We start from the raw sequence: 15,334 nt of genomic DNA, 5'->3' as shown, positions 1-15,334 counted from the left end.
CAGTACAGTCAGTGTGTAGAGGACATCCTGGACTGTCCCCAGTACAGTGTGTAGAGGACATCCTGGGCTGTCCCCAGTACAGTGTGTAGAGGACATCCTGGACTGTCTCCAGTACAGTCAGTGTGTAGAGGACATCCTGGACTGTCCCCAGTACAGTGTGTAGAGGACATACTGGACTGTCCCCAGTACAGTGTGTAGAGGACATCCTGGACTGTCCCCAGTACAGTGTGTAGAGGACATCCTGGACTGTCCCCAGTACAGTGTGTATAGGACATCCTGGACTGTCCCCAGTACAGTGTGTAGAGGACATCCTGGGCTGTCCCCAGTACAGTGTGTAGAGGACATCCTGGACTGTCCCCAGTACAGTGTGTAGAGGACATCCTGGACTGTCCCCAGTACAGTGTGTATAGGACATCCTGGACTGTCCCCAGTACAGTGTGTAGAGGACATCCTGGGCTGTCCCCAGTACAGTGTGTAGAGGACATCCTGGACTGTCCCCAGTACAGTGTGTAGAGGACATCCTGGACTGTCCCCAGTACAGTGTGTATAGGACATCCTGGACTGTCCCCAGTACAGTGTGTAGAGGACATCCTGGGCTGTCCCCAGTACAGTGTGTAGAGGACATCCTGGACTGTCTCCAGTAAAGTCAGTGTGTAGAGGACATCCTGGACTGTCCCCAGTACAGTGTGTAGAGGACATCCTGGACTGTCCCTAGTACAGTCAGTGTGTAGAGGACATCCTGGACTGTCCCCAGTACAGTGTGTAGAGGACATCCTGGGCTGTCCCCAGTACAGTGTGTAGAGGACATCCTGGACTGTCTCCAGTAAAGTCAGTGTGTAGAGGACATCCTGGACTGTCCCCAGTACAGTGTGTAGAGGACATCCTGGACTGTCCCCAGTACAGTCAGTGTGTAGAGGACATCCTGGACTGTCCCCAGTACAGTGTGTAGAGGACATCCTGGACTGTCCCCAGTACAGTGTGTAGAGGACATCCTGGACTGTCCCCAGTACAGTGTGTAGAGGACATCCTGGACTGTCCCCAGTACAGTGTGTAGAGGACATCCTGGACTGTCCCCAGTACAGTGTGTAGAGGACATCCTGGACTGTCCCCAGTGCAGTGTGTAGAGCAGAGGTTCTCAAATGTTTTTCAGCCAAGGACCCCTTACAAGATAGAAAATATACCAGGGACCCCCTCATTCTGATTTGTGATTTTGGGCTAAGCTTAATTGTTTCCACGGTAACGTGCTTGACTTTTAATTTGATAGGTTTGTTATTAGAATGTAATCCATGAACCATTTTAGATTTAAAGCATACACTATTTTCGTTGAACTATGAAGATTTTGCAAAAAAAAAAAAATCTTTTTATTTTTTTATTACATTACATTTACATTACGTCATTTAGCAGACACTTTTGTTTTATCCAAAGCGACTTACAATATCACAATTTGTCAACAGTACAGAAAACCGCTATGCAACACAATCAATGACAGCCAAGATATTTTGATAGACTAGCACCATGTAGGAAGTAGTTTGAGAAGGAATAAGTAACATGTAGCATTTTATTAACACATTCACTGCCAGCCGTTTTTCAATACTGTAGTTAGCTTCTGCCAAGGTTTTTTTTTGAGGATTCTGGCTCATCTTTCAAGAGCCGAGGATTCGTTTCTGTTAGGATTTTGTGAACACACAATATCTCAAAAGAACTAATAGAATGTGTGCTTTCTCTGTCTAAAAGAGTTAGTTTGTAGAGTTAGTAGTTATGTAAGCATTAGCAGTTGAATACAGCATGGTTTCAGCGTCTGAAAATTTATTCTGAGATAAACGGCTTTTTGTGAAATTCGATAGAACAGTCACTTTAACCATTCATTTTTGGCATCAGTAAGACGTCAGACATCTAAACAATAGTTTTGAACAGTCATTTCCTCCATAACAGCAGGAAACACCCCTCTCCTTCAAACTCCTCCCTCCATGTGTGTTCTTCTTGGCTGCAGCGGGCGTGTCACAAGCTCGTTTCTGTTGCTGCTGTAACCTCGCGTCACCAGGCTCACTGCTTTGCTGCTACTGTGCCTGTCTGCTGGCGGCCGCTGGGCAAGTCTGGATGGGCTCGCTCGTTTCTTGGAGTTTCGGTTGAGAGCTTTGATGAAGCTTTTGCGATTCTGGTCATATTTATGCTGCGTGTTTCAAAGTGTGTTCCACCCGTAATCTATTATGCAAATTTGCAATCCCGCACCGCCAGCAATCAGCGCGAAAACGAAAGCGTTTTCGCCAATCCATTTTCATGAGAATGGCTTCCTCACACTGCTTTTTGCTTGCCTTCCTCTAGTCAGGAGAGCACTGTCGCCACTTAGTGGGTCGGTGGAATGGGTTGTACACGTTCGGTGGCTCCAATATTTATATAAGAGATGTAAAAGGGTTAGATGCACATCCCACGGTCAAAAAAAAAAAATCTTTTTTTTGACGTATTAATACGTCATTGGCAGTCAACCGTTGGATTTTTTTGACGTATTAATACGTCATTGGCAGTGAACGTGTTAAAAAAAACAAAAAAAAAATGTTTTTTTTTTTTTTTACTTGAAAACTTTTTGCGGACCACCTGGCAAAGTGCCACGGACCCCTGGGGGTCCGCGGACCCCCATTTGAGAACCACTGGTGTAGAGGACATCCTGGACTGTCCCCAGTACAGTGTGTAGAGGACATCCTGGACTGTCCCCAGTACAGTGTGTAGAGGACATCCTGGACTGTCCCCAGTACAGTCAGTGTGTAGAGGACATCCTGGACTGTCCCCAGTACAGTGTGTAGAGGACATCCTGGACTGTCCCCAGTACAGTCAGTGTGTAGAGGACATCCTGGACTGTCCCCAGTACAGTCAGTGTGTAGAGGACATCCTGGACTGTCCCCAGTACAGTGTGTAGAGGACATCCTGGACTGTCCCCAGTACAGTGTGTAGAGGACATCCTGGACTGTCCCCAGTACAGTGTGTAGAGGACATCCTGGACTGTCCCCAGTACAGTCAGTGTGTAGAGGACATCCTGGACTGTCCCCAGTACAGTGTGTAGAGGACATCCTGGACTGTCCCCAGTACAGTCAGTGTGTAGAGGACATCCTGGACTGTCCCCAGTACAGTGTGTAGAGGACATCCTGGACTGTCCCCAGTACAGTGTGTAGAGGACATCCTGGACTGTCTCCAGTACAGTCAGTGTGTAGAGGGCATCCTGGACTGTCCCCAGTACAGTGTGTAGAGGACATCCTGGACTGTCCCCAGTACAGTGTGTAGAGGACATCCTGGACTGTCCCCAGTACAGTCAGTGTGTAGAGGACATCCTGGACTGTCCCCAGTACAGTCAGTGTGTAGAGGACATCCTGGACTGTCCCCAGTACAGTGTGTAGAGGACATCCTGGACTGTCCCCAGTACAGTCAGTGTGTAGAGGACATCCTGGACTGTCCCCAGTACAGTGTGTAGAGGACATCCTGGGCTTTTCAGTGATATCATATTTGTTGGGTTGTTGCCCCGTGTCATTTCATTAGGGGAGAGATATGTATTTAAATGTTTTTTCTGCCGCTAAGATTGGGTTTGATTTGAGAAAAGAAGTGCACTAACTGTTGAGGAGGTTTTCAGTAGTATATACTATACAATAGATGTAACCGTCTGAAAATGACACTTTTGTCAATGTCCAGTGTGTGGTGCACAAGAGCAGTGGTTCCCAACTTTTTTTGTCTCATGTCCCCCTGGAGCTGTTTTGCCATGCCAATAGTACCCCCTCACTCATGCATGTTGATGATTCTCCTAAATGTCCCTTATACTGTCCCTATGTTTCTCCCTACCTGAGTGTGAGCAACTCCATTTCCCCTCAGGGATCTATCAAGTTGTTGTGATTGTGAAGCCTGAGGGAAAGAGCTTCTCATGCTTCCTCCAGACTCGTGGTCTTCTACTGGTTCAGTGTTGCTACTGAACATCTGCTTCAAAGACTGTCGCCTGTTCAAGTTCAAATATGTTGCTCTCCTCTCAGTGGCAGTGGCTTGAAGCAGCAGCCACTTTCATCATTTTTTCGATGTCGTTTTTCAAGTTTTGTTCTATGGTCTCTCCCGATTCTAAATATAGCTGAACCATTTGGTTTGACCAAGTAAAACTATTTTTTATAAACATTTTACGAAATGTCTATGGGAAAATAAATGCCGGATAAAAATCTCTGGTACAGTGCCGAAGCAGGAAGCAGGCGGTCACTTTGCCTCTCTATTGCCACGGGCAGCCTAATGGCTCTGTCTCCAAGAGGAACAAAGAGGTCAGCCCGTGCTGCTATGATCGAAGGCACGGGATTAGAAACTAAAGAAGATGACTAGAGATGAGCAGCTTATGAAATTGTACAGTGCAAAGACAGTCAACCATACTCATAAGCTTCAGTGGCAGGTTTTAGTGGCACAGCGTATGTGCAGGGCTTATTTCAAAACAAAGTTCACTGATGATGATAGATGATGGAAAAACGTATTGCACGCAATATTTAAGATGTCCACTAGTCTACCAGGATCCGTGGCCGCTTTTGGCAATATTGTGTGTGCTAATTGCGCTGCACATTTCTGTGTGATTGACCCTTGTGTCTCCAACAGACAGGCCCTGTGCATTACAAGATGAGGAGGATTACAGCAACAGTGGGTTCATCTGCAGGCCTGCCATCTGCCAGCGCCACGGGAATTAAACCTGCAACCACAGCCATGACAACAATCACACAGAGGCAACCTGACAGGTGATCTTTTGCAGTCAATGTATATTGTGATGAAATATCCTCATAATCATCATTTCATGCCCTGCACATTCGTTTTGACATCTGAAAGGCCTCCCTTTATATGTAGGGAATTTGACTGTTGGCAAAAGTCAGTAAATCATTCACTGCTGCTATTCATAAAAATACATTTTTGGCTTTCATATCTATGTATTGTTTTGCTTCCCATAATGACTGTGTGCCGACTTTGCAGAAAGCACAATCGGTGCACCGAGCAGCCATTGAGGTCATGCTATATACATTTGACTAATACCACTCAGATTATAAAGTAGATTTCATTTCACTAGAATAAATGCGCACTGTCAAAAGTTTACTAATGTGTTTATATCCTCTTGCATGCAACGTGTTGTTAGCGTTTTACAGCATCAGACAATTGTCATGCGTGTGCGGTGTTTTAGAAATGTATTCAAATGTAAGAAAATATACTGTTTCTTAGGTTTCATAAGCCTGACTAATGCAGTGCATGTTAAATGTTGGTTTTATATTCTACAGATCTAATGGGCCAAATTGTCAGCATACATAAGATGGTTTACCAAGGTGTTACCAATCATACAACCAGTCCTACAGTGTCTTAGCTGGTCAGATAGATCATCCATGTACAGATTAAAAAGACCTGGAGAGAGTAACTTACACAGTAAAACTTACACAAATTATTAATCAAAGTATAGTCTTTATGCATCTTAAAAGATGTTGTGAAGGGATCTTTTAAGTTAAATAGTATTTGAATTATATTAATATGACGCAAGTTTATTCACCTTGCACAGAAAATACTTTTTACTTTTATACTTGAGTACATTTCAGAGCCTGTACTTTTTTACTTTTACTTGAGTAATTAAGTTGAATCAGTACTTCTACTTTTACCAGAGTCTTTTTCACACAATTAACTGTAGGCTACTTGTACTTAAAGGAACACTCCGCCCATTTTCAACCAGCTTTGTATCATTAGAATAGTCAGTAGTATATCAGAAAACTGTAAACGGTTTTGAAGTCTATCATTTAATTTGACAGTTATTGAGTGTTAAAGTGTGGACCAGTGACATCACTGGTCCACACTAACTCAAATTAATAACTCATTAACTCTCAATAACTGTCAAACTATTCATCATTCATCTAGTTTGACAGTTATTGAGAGTTGATTTTAGTTAATGAGTTATTAATTTGAGTTAGTGTGGACCAGTGATGTCACTGGTCCACACTTTAACACTCAATAACTGTCAAATTAAATGACAGACTTCAAAACCGTTTACAGTTTTCTGATATACTACTGATGTTCTAATGATACAAAGCTGGTTGAAAATGGGCAGAGTGTTCCTTTAAGTAAAGTAATTGTGTACCGTACTTTTGCCATCTCTGTCCACCCTACTGAAGTGTCCTTGAGCAAGGTATTGAGTCCCTACCAGCTCCAGGGCCGTGTTGGTTCGCCGTAGCAGATTATTATTAGCATATTATTTATTTATATTATTAGATATTATTAGCACTGATCCGTGTTGCTGACACTGCATTGATCTCCCTGTGGTGGGGAGCAAATTAAAATAATTTCCATATGAGGGCCTGTGCGGATGGCGAACAGGAGAAGAGGCAGAGGCAGGCTTCAAGTTCACCACAAAATGTTTATTGTGGAGAAACTGGCAATTTCCATTTTGAGTTGCAACAAAAATACAAAAAGGGCAAAAAAATACTAAATTGGGTTGAAAGCAAAAGACAATGACTCAGAACAAAACGAGAATGAAGACACCAGAACTTACACTGGAACCCTTAGTCTAAACTAAACCCATCCAAAACGTTGGGGCCCAGCTATCAGGCCAGAAGTCCTGTCCATTCCTGGATAATGGAAAAAGTGAACTCTCTCACATGGGTGCTTAGCTGTTAAATAGCCCAAGCCCCTCCTACAAACACAGGACCGCCAATCAGTGTCAATAGATTGTGCTTGACCACATTAGCCTGATTTCATTTACACCTGGCGTTAACATGCGTTTTGGGTGATCAGATTGCAATCTGATGGCAATTTGATCACCCAAAATGGGTGTCCTCTCAATCCGCATACACTTGCTGTATCCAGATTGAGAGGACACATTGCATTTACACTTGTGTTCAATGTGTACACACAATGCGTCCCTGACCACTTCCGGAGGTGGTTTGGCCGCTCAGATTGCAATCCTTCTTCAATGTGTCTTTGGGGGGGCGTTTACACCTGTCCTTTCAAGTGGTCAAGCACAATCTGATTGCAATCTGTTCACAGAAAACGCATGTTAATGCCAGGTGTAAATAGGTCTATTTTTTGTGTTTTATGTTGTGTAATACAAAGGCGAAAGGACACTGAATTTGATCACTTCCGCCAAAATGTTTTCTTCAGTTGGCCAGAGGGGGAGGGGCAGAGGGAGTGGCCCAGGCCGAGGGGCCGGGCGAGGCAGAGGACGCGGGATGCTCGACAAGAACAAGAAGCTGAGGGGCAACAAGAGCTGGGGCGGCCGTGGGCGAGGCCGAGGAGGAGACCAGGGCATGGAGGACATCCGTGGGCGAGGCCGAGGAGGAGACCAGGGCATGGAGGACATCACAGCAGTAAGAACCACTCCTGTCTCTCCATATACAGTCCAACATGTTATGGACAGTGAGCTACTGTGTCCATTTTAGTTGCTGACTCAAGCACAATGTAATATGATTTTCACTGCTGCAGACTGTTTAGTTTGAGACTACTAATCCAGCAGTTACACTGCATGAAATCCCTGCTATGCGGGCCAGCATATGACCAATTAGAGCACAATATGCAGACACTATTCGGCACTATTCACCACTATTCCAGTCCCAAATTCCAGACCGGTGGCCTTGACATCACACATCATGAAGGTCCTGGAGAGACTGATGCTGGCTCATCTCAGACCCCAGGTGAACTCCTACCTGGACCCACTGCAATTTGCGTACCGCCCCTGGGTTGGAGTCGACGACGCCATCATCTACCTGCTCCAGCGAGCCCACTCTCACCTCAACACAGCAGGCAGCACTGTGAGGATGATGTTCTTTGATTTCTCCAGTGCTTTCAACACCATCCAGCCTGCACTACTGCGTGAGAAGCTTCAAAGGATGCAGGTGGACGCCTCCACAACCTCCTGGATTATCGACTACCTGACAGACAGACCACAGTTTGTGCGACTGAAGGGATGTGTGTCCGACCGGGTGGTCAGCAGCACAGGAGCACCACAGGGGACTGTCTTCTCACCTTTCCTCTTCATCCTATACACCTCTGACTTCCAATACAACTCAACATCCTGCCATCTGCAGAAATATTCAGATGACTCTGTAGTTGTCGGGTGTGTCAGAGATGGAGAGGAGGAGGAGTACAGGGATCTGGTGAGCCGCTTTGTGGACTGGTGTGGAGAAAACCACCTCCTCCTTAACGTGTCCAAAACCAGGGAGATGGTTGTGGACTTCAGGAGGACCAGCACTGAGCCGATCCCTATCTCCATCGGGGGTGAGGAGGTGGTGAGTGTGGACAGCTATAAATACCTGGGTGTTCACCTGGACAAAAAACTGGACTGGAGATGTAACACCGAGGCTGTCTACAAGAAGGGGCAGAGCAGACTCTATTTCCTGAGGAGGCTCAGATCCTTCAACGTGTGCAGCAAGATGCTGCATATCTTTTACCAGTCTGTGGTAGCAAGCGCAATTCTCTTTGCAGCCACCTGCTGGGGCAACTGCATCAGAGCCAGCGACTCTAACAAACTGAACAAACTTTTTAGGAGAGCGGGCTCTGTGCTGGGGACCACTCTGGAGCCCCTGGAGGTGGTTGTGGAGGGAAGGATGCTACAAAAAATACTCAAAATCATGGATGACACGACACACCCCCTTTACGACCTGCTGGCTGGACAACGGAGCGGTTTCAGTCAGAGGCTCCGTCAGCTTCCCTGTAGCAAGGAGCGTTACAGGAGGTCTTTCGTACCCACCGCAATAACAATTTACAATAACTCCTGGACACGCAGAGAGAGGAGGGCCCTCCTCTCCCTACCGCCCCCTCCCCTCCCGCCCTCCTGAACATTGAATCCTATGCACTGTACACATGCCCACATTGCACACTCACTATGTATAGTATGTATAGTCATATCAATCATTATATAAATAACAAACTGTACAGCTTTAGTTTAGTTTTAGAAATAATAGAAATATAAATAATAGTATTATTCAATACTATTTAGGAGTATTTTTAGTTGATTTAATTTAATTTACCTACAGTTTCTGGGAAACGTAAGATGTAAAGGCGGTATTAGTAAAGTGGTATATATTGTATATTGTATATTTTCACGTATTGGTTTGTTTCTTTTCTTATTGCAATATTTTAATACTGCTGTTTCTGCACCTTACCTTAGTTGTGTAACTTTTTTTATTTGTGTAACTTTTTTATTGTTTAATTGTTTAATGTCATTGATGCTCTTGTCATTGATGCTCTTGTCACTGTCATTGATGCTACTGCTGCTGTAACGCCAGAATTTCCCCTCGGGGATGAATAAAGTACTCTATCTATCTATCTATCAAATAAACCCAAATAGAGCCCCTTTCAGATCCCCCCGGGCCATTCATGAGGTGTGAAAATGACAGAGGAGGACACTTAACACCTTTGATGGGGGCATCAAAGGCTCACCTCAGTCACACTATTGGAGAGTCTCTGGCTATAGGAAGGTAATGATTGGATGACAACTACAAACAGCTGAAACTGAATCAACAGACTGGTTGGTACAATTCTATAGGTCAGCGCTGATTGGCTCAGGTCCTAACCCCACGTGGGTGGATAGCAGCACTGATTGGCTCAGGTCCTAACCCCACGTGGGTGGATAGCAGCACTGATTGGCTCAGGTCCTAACCCCAGGTAAACCCCCCGCCCCCCTGCCGGCCGGCCGCCGCCCCACAATGCTGTTTTTATTAATAATAATTAATGAATTTCATAATAATAAATTGTGTCTAAATACACATTGTACACTGCAATGAGATCAATGTATTGGGAGAGGGGAAAAAATACATAAATCAAGGAATATGGAGGAAAAGCTTTAATATAAACCACAGCACACTGCAAAAAGAAATTGTAAAAGCATGCACAATCTCAAAATATGAAATAACAAAAACACGCCTTCCTTAACATCAAATCCACACAGCAAAAAAAAAGCAACAACAAAGAGTTTTCCAGGACACATTTTCACAAACTTTTAAAGCCTAGATTCCTACGTAGTGTTTTTTTAGCCTAGGTAAACCCAACCCCCACGTGACCTGCTCTCTCAGTTCTCAGTCACTAGCACCTAGTGACTGAGAGCAGGTCACTGGGGGCTGGGTTTACCCAGGCTAGTGTTTTTTGGCCTCTGGCTCCATTTTTCGGGGGCAAGTCTGTCCGAAAATGGTCCCCTTATACGCGGAGGGCGGCGTGTCATGTGGGAAGCTGGGTGGGCAGGAATGGTGTCCAGCCTAGGTGAAAAGACGTGTGACCAAAACCCTTTTTTTCTTCTTCTTTGGTGTCCATAGGAAGGGAACAATTCTTCTGGTTTTCAGAAGAAACGGCCAATCATGAGCAAGGAGTTTATCAATCAACACACGGTTGAACACAATGGCAGATACATCTGCACATATTTCCTCGAAGGTCGATGCATCAAGGTAAATGGCACTAATGCAGTTGAGCTTGGTATAATAACATAAGCCTATTTATGCAAAAAATAATAATAATAATAGAAAAAATGTGTCCTTTCTTCACTGAAAATGACTAATTGACTTAATTGTGTCTCTATTCAGGGGGAACAGTGTAAGTTTGAACATGAGCTTGTCAAACCAGATAAGAAAAAGGAGCTTTGTAAATTCTACCTCCAAGGATACTGCAGTAAAGGAGATAATTGCATTTACATGCATAATATCCTTTATGAATGGCAAGCGAGTATTGTGAGTGGTCTAATCGCATCATAGGAAAAATCATCATAATTGGGGGCGTCTTGGTAGTGTAGAGACCGTAGAGGTACAAGCAGTCGCCTACCACCGTGGAGACCCCAGTTTAAGTACCCCAGGTAGCGCTACTTCTGGCTTGGTCAGACGTTCATACGGACACAATTGGCCGTGTCTGCGGGTGGGAAGCCGGTGGGATATGAGTTCTGGACACTGTATTAGCACCTCCCCCTGCCTGTTCGGGGTGGGAGGGGGAACTGGGGGGAATAGCGTGGTGATCCTCCTACGCGCTACATCCTACCGGTGAAACGTCTCGCTGTCAGGTGAAAAGAAGCGGCTGGCGACTGCACATGTATCAGGAGGAAGCATGTGCTAGTCTACGGCCCCCCCCCCGATCGGCAGGCACGTGGCACAATGACCGGCACAGCAGGGGGGAATTGGGGAGAAAAAAAGATAAAAAACAAAGACAATTAACTGAAATGGCTATTATAATATATAATGATATATAATTAAGCAATATATCACGAGAGCAAGTGTGTTATGGTGAATATATCCCCCTGATCAGTGCGGCCTCGTGGGATAACAACTGAGCAGGGGGATATATTCCACAACACACGCTGCTCGAGTGCTATATTGCTTTTATAAAAGGGTTCCAAGTATAATAATATAATAATAATAACACTATAAGTCCGACTGGCATGGTATTCTGAGAGTCAGTTGAAACACTACTGTAAGGCGGGACCTCTAGCAAGAAGATAGACCTGCGGGTGATTTGATTGGATCGTTCTGGAGACTGAAGTCGACATTGGCCAATCCTGGCGCTTGCTGCGAACCTGAGAGCTTTTTGCAAAGTCCGACACCAGAGCTGTACCAAGTAACGTTACGTCTTATTTAGAGATGCGGGGTTAAGAGTGAGGGCGCGCGAGAGAGGGGTTAAGACATTAGCCCGCGTCTATTCTTGTACAAAACATCATTTTCTGCGAAGTATTAGTAAAGTTATAAGCGAAGATCGATTCACAAGGATCTGAAAGGTGTCTCCGCCATTTTGTTTTCAAAGCCTTTTAGTAAGAGAGTTGCGCCATCATGCGTCCATAATGACTCATTGTACAAAGACTTGAAGCAGTAGTGACCCTCCATACAGCAGATCAGGAGAAAGCTGTTTGGCTTGCCCGACACCAACTAACGTTACGGGGTTAAATGCGGGGTTAAATGCGGAGTTAACAGCCTTTCTTTTGCAAAGAAGACATTAGCCCGCATCTATTCTTGTACAAAACATAATTTTCTGCGAAGTATTAGTAAAGTTATAAGCGAAGATCGATTCACAAGGATCTGACAGCTGTCTCCGCCATTTTTTTTTCTACGTTGTCATTTGAGGTAAGCCTTATTATTACTCTCTTAGTAAGAGAGTTGCCATGGCAACCAATAACCCATGGCCATGGGTTATTGAACTCGGTTACTGGAATTATACAATGGCTGTGAACCAATCAGATTGCTTGATTTGAGAGAGCCATTTTATAATTAACAATAGCTATTTTTAGCCGCGAGCCACATAAAATCAGGTGCCGGACTGGATTCAGCCTGCGGACCATTTTCACGTTCTGAAGTTTGACCAGTCGAAGGAAGGCTGTAGACGGGTCTGCGGGGGACAGATTCCAACCAGAACCTTTTGAAATATTCCACTTTTTCCTCCGTCTAGTCCATTTCAGCACTATCCATATCGATGTCTTTGGGCAGGAACACAATCTACTTGTTCTTCTTTGTCTTGCCGTTCGGCTGTGGGTGGCTCTGCAGTGGGAGGCTCTGCAGTGGGAGGCTCTGCAGTGGGAGACTCTGCAGTGGGAGACTCTGCAGTGGGAGGCTCTGCAGTGGGAGGCTCTGCAGTGGGAGGCTCTGCAGTGGGAGACTCTGCAGTGGAAGACTCTGCAGTGGGAGGCTCTGCAGTGGGAGGCTCTGCAGTGGGAGACTCTGCAGTGGGAGGCTCTGCAGTGGGCGGCTCTGCAGTGGGAGACTCTGCAGTGGGAGGCTCTGCAGTGGGAGGCTCTGCAGTGGGAGGCTCTGCAGTGGGAGGCTCTGCAGTGGGAGGCTCTGCAGTGGAAGACTCTGCAGTGGGTGGCTCTGCAGTGGGAGGCTCTGCAGTGGGAGGCTGACACTCTGCTGGCTGTGCTCAGGGTGAGAGTCTGACACAGGTGGACTTCTCTCTTCCTTTATCTGGACGTGGGGCTGCTACTGCCTCTTTCCATTGGCACCATTGTTATGACTCATGTCCTGCTTCTGGGTTGAGTGGTTGGGGGAGGGGCCAGGGCATGGGCAGCGCTGAGATGTCTGGTGTAGTGATGGTAGAAGTGGTGGCACCATTAGCTAGCTTTGTTGGCACACGTGAGTTCTTGGGCATCTCTGGGGCTTTCTTTACAACAAAAGCCTTGGGTGCAACCTTGGGTTTGGCCTTCACTTTGCTGAGGACCTGAGGTGGAGATGTAGAAGTGCGATTGCGGAGAGTTGTTGGAGAGTTGGGAGAGCTCGTCTCAGTCACAGATGCCATCTCGCTGGTGCTTTCTGATCCATGTTGAGGACAATGACAAGGGAATCCTGTCCCCTTTAAACTGTAGCTGAGATCATCAAGCGGGTCACGTTGGCTGCCTTCTGGGTGTTGAGGCTCATCCTGGACTAGCACCGATGGGGCACCTTCAGACTGACTTGGGTCCTCATGACCACTTAGTGGCGTCAGCTTGGACACTGGTGTGCATGATGCCTCACCCCTCTGGCATCTGGGCTGTGAGATGACGCGTTTGAAAGCGAATAGAATCAGAAGCAGGAAAGACAGGATAAGAGGATAAGAGCATAATAAAGTGGTAATCTCCTCAATATCCATGCTGTCTAGATTCGTGCTTGGTCTGTGTGTGTCAGTTTCAGGCTTTTATAACCTCAGCAAGGAAGATTTATGACATTACTTATGATGTCACAATCTCTATGACATCATCAGGGGTTTATGACATCACTGATTGGTTGTGCTTCATGAAAGGTCAGCGATAAGTAGGTCAGCGTTGAAACTGATGCTGCCTTCCAGATACCTCGGACGTGGGTCTTTCCCAGTGCAAAGTCCCACCCCCCACCTTCAAAGCATTCCAGAGCATGAAGGCAAAACGCAACCAAGAAACATGGCGGACCGCAACAACCTTTTTTTTGTTTGGCAAATAGCAAGACAGCTTAACAACGAGCAGAGCACCCTGCTTGCATATTTAAACAAAAATGAGGAGCAGCAATGACACAAAAGTGACGTACCTGTTTAGCCAGCTCCTTTTAGGACTGAATCCACTTTATTGGAACAATAAACCTTACAGCAGTCAACAATCAGCCAAGCACACTTTTTAAGCGGTGCAGCCTCTTCTATAACTGACTTTGTGGTTCCGTTCAGTCCATCTGTGGCACGGACTGTCCTTCCGTCCATTATGGCATAGACCGTCTGTCCTGTAGCCACGCGCACCACAATGTCCTTTTGAGCCGACAATCATCAATTGGTATGGCTGTCCTTCCCTCCTTCTGTCCATTATGGCACGGCCCGTCTGTCCTGTGGGAAAATGCCCCCGACTGATGATGTCATACCCACTGATGATATCATACTCCACAATTGGGTGATGTGACTGATGATATCATGTCCCACAGTCATCGAGTGGCCCAGTGGTGACTGATGATGTCATGCACTGATGGTCCCACTGATGATGTCATAGACATTGTAAACTTGTGAACTTCATGAACTCCTTGCTTTCAGAAAATGTCCACTTTACCAATTTGTGAATACTACACGAGGCGTGCCTGGTAAACACATAGCCCATTTGAAGGCAGCATGATGCCATTATCACCGGTGACGTCACAATTGCTGGAGTGACAACATCATCGATGACATCACAGTTGCTCGAGTGACATCACTGATGACATCATGACCGATGACATCACTGGCGACCGTGCCGTAGATGTGCCTAGTTTTGTGAAAATGAAGCGGAAAAATAAGTTATAAGTAAAACGCTCATGTTCACCTGAGCAGTATTTTGCATCTGATAACATCTTTCTTAGGGGGTAAACATACCTGTACTTTTTAACTTTTGTGCACCGAAATGATGAAGATGAAAAACCAACCGCGGACATACGACGGGGATGGCTACATGAAGCGAGCTGCCTGTCTGTGTTTCAGGAGCCAGGCGGAAGATGAGGTGCTGCTGGTGAGCAGCAGTGGACATCCCGACAAGTGGATTGTTCCTGGCGGGAAAATGGAGCTGGACGAGGAGGCCAGTGTTGCTGCTGCTCGAGAAGTGTTTGAAGAGGCTGGTGTGAAGGGGACCTTAGGTCGTTTAGTGGGAGTGTTTGAGAACCCAGAGAGGAAACACAGAACCTACGTCTATGTTCTCATCGTAACAGAGGTGCTGGAGGACTGGGAGGACTCGCTCAACATCGGGCGGAAAAGGGATTGGTTTAAAATAGATGATGCCATCCAAGTGCTGCAGTGTCACAAGCCTGTCCAGGCCACCTACTTCCAGGCTCTCCATACATAGTGTTGAAGGAAAGAGCATGACTCAAAATGGTTCAAAGCTATTATCAGCTGCGTTTTGAACCTGGCACACAGCCTCGGTTCACACCATGCGCTATGCAGAAGCAGTACT

General features: G+C 45.9%; 1 pseudogene across 1 annotated transcript; it reads left to right on the top strand.

Moving 5' to 3' along the window:
• Positions 1-14,791: 14,791 nt before the first annotated feature.
• Positions 14,792-15,226, top strand: LOC310776297 (diphosphoinositol polyphosphate phosphohydrolase 1 pseudogene; annotated as a pseudogene). The gene has a single exon. The product of its transcript is annotated as a diphosphoinositol polyphosphate phosphohydrolase 1 pseudogene (transcript).
• Positions 15,227-15,334: the final 108 nt, after the last annotated feature.

This window comes from Poromitra crassiceps (genome assembly GCF_964638095.1).
Source record: "Poromitra crassiceps genome assembly, chromosome: 5".
Classification (NCBI taxonomy): domain Eukaryota; kingdom Metazoa; phylum Chordata; class Actinopteri; order Beryciformes; family Melamphaidae; genus Poromitra; species Poromitra crassiceps.
Note: the sequence above shows the minus strand (reverse complement) of the source record. Positions and strands in the feature narration are given on the sequence as shown.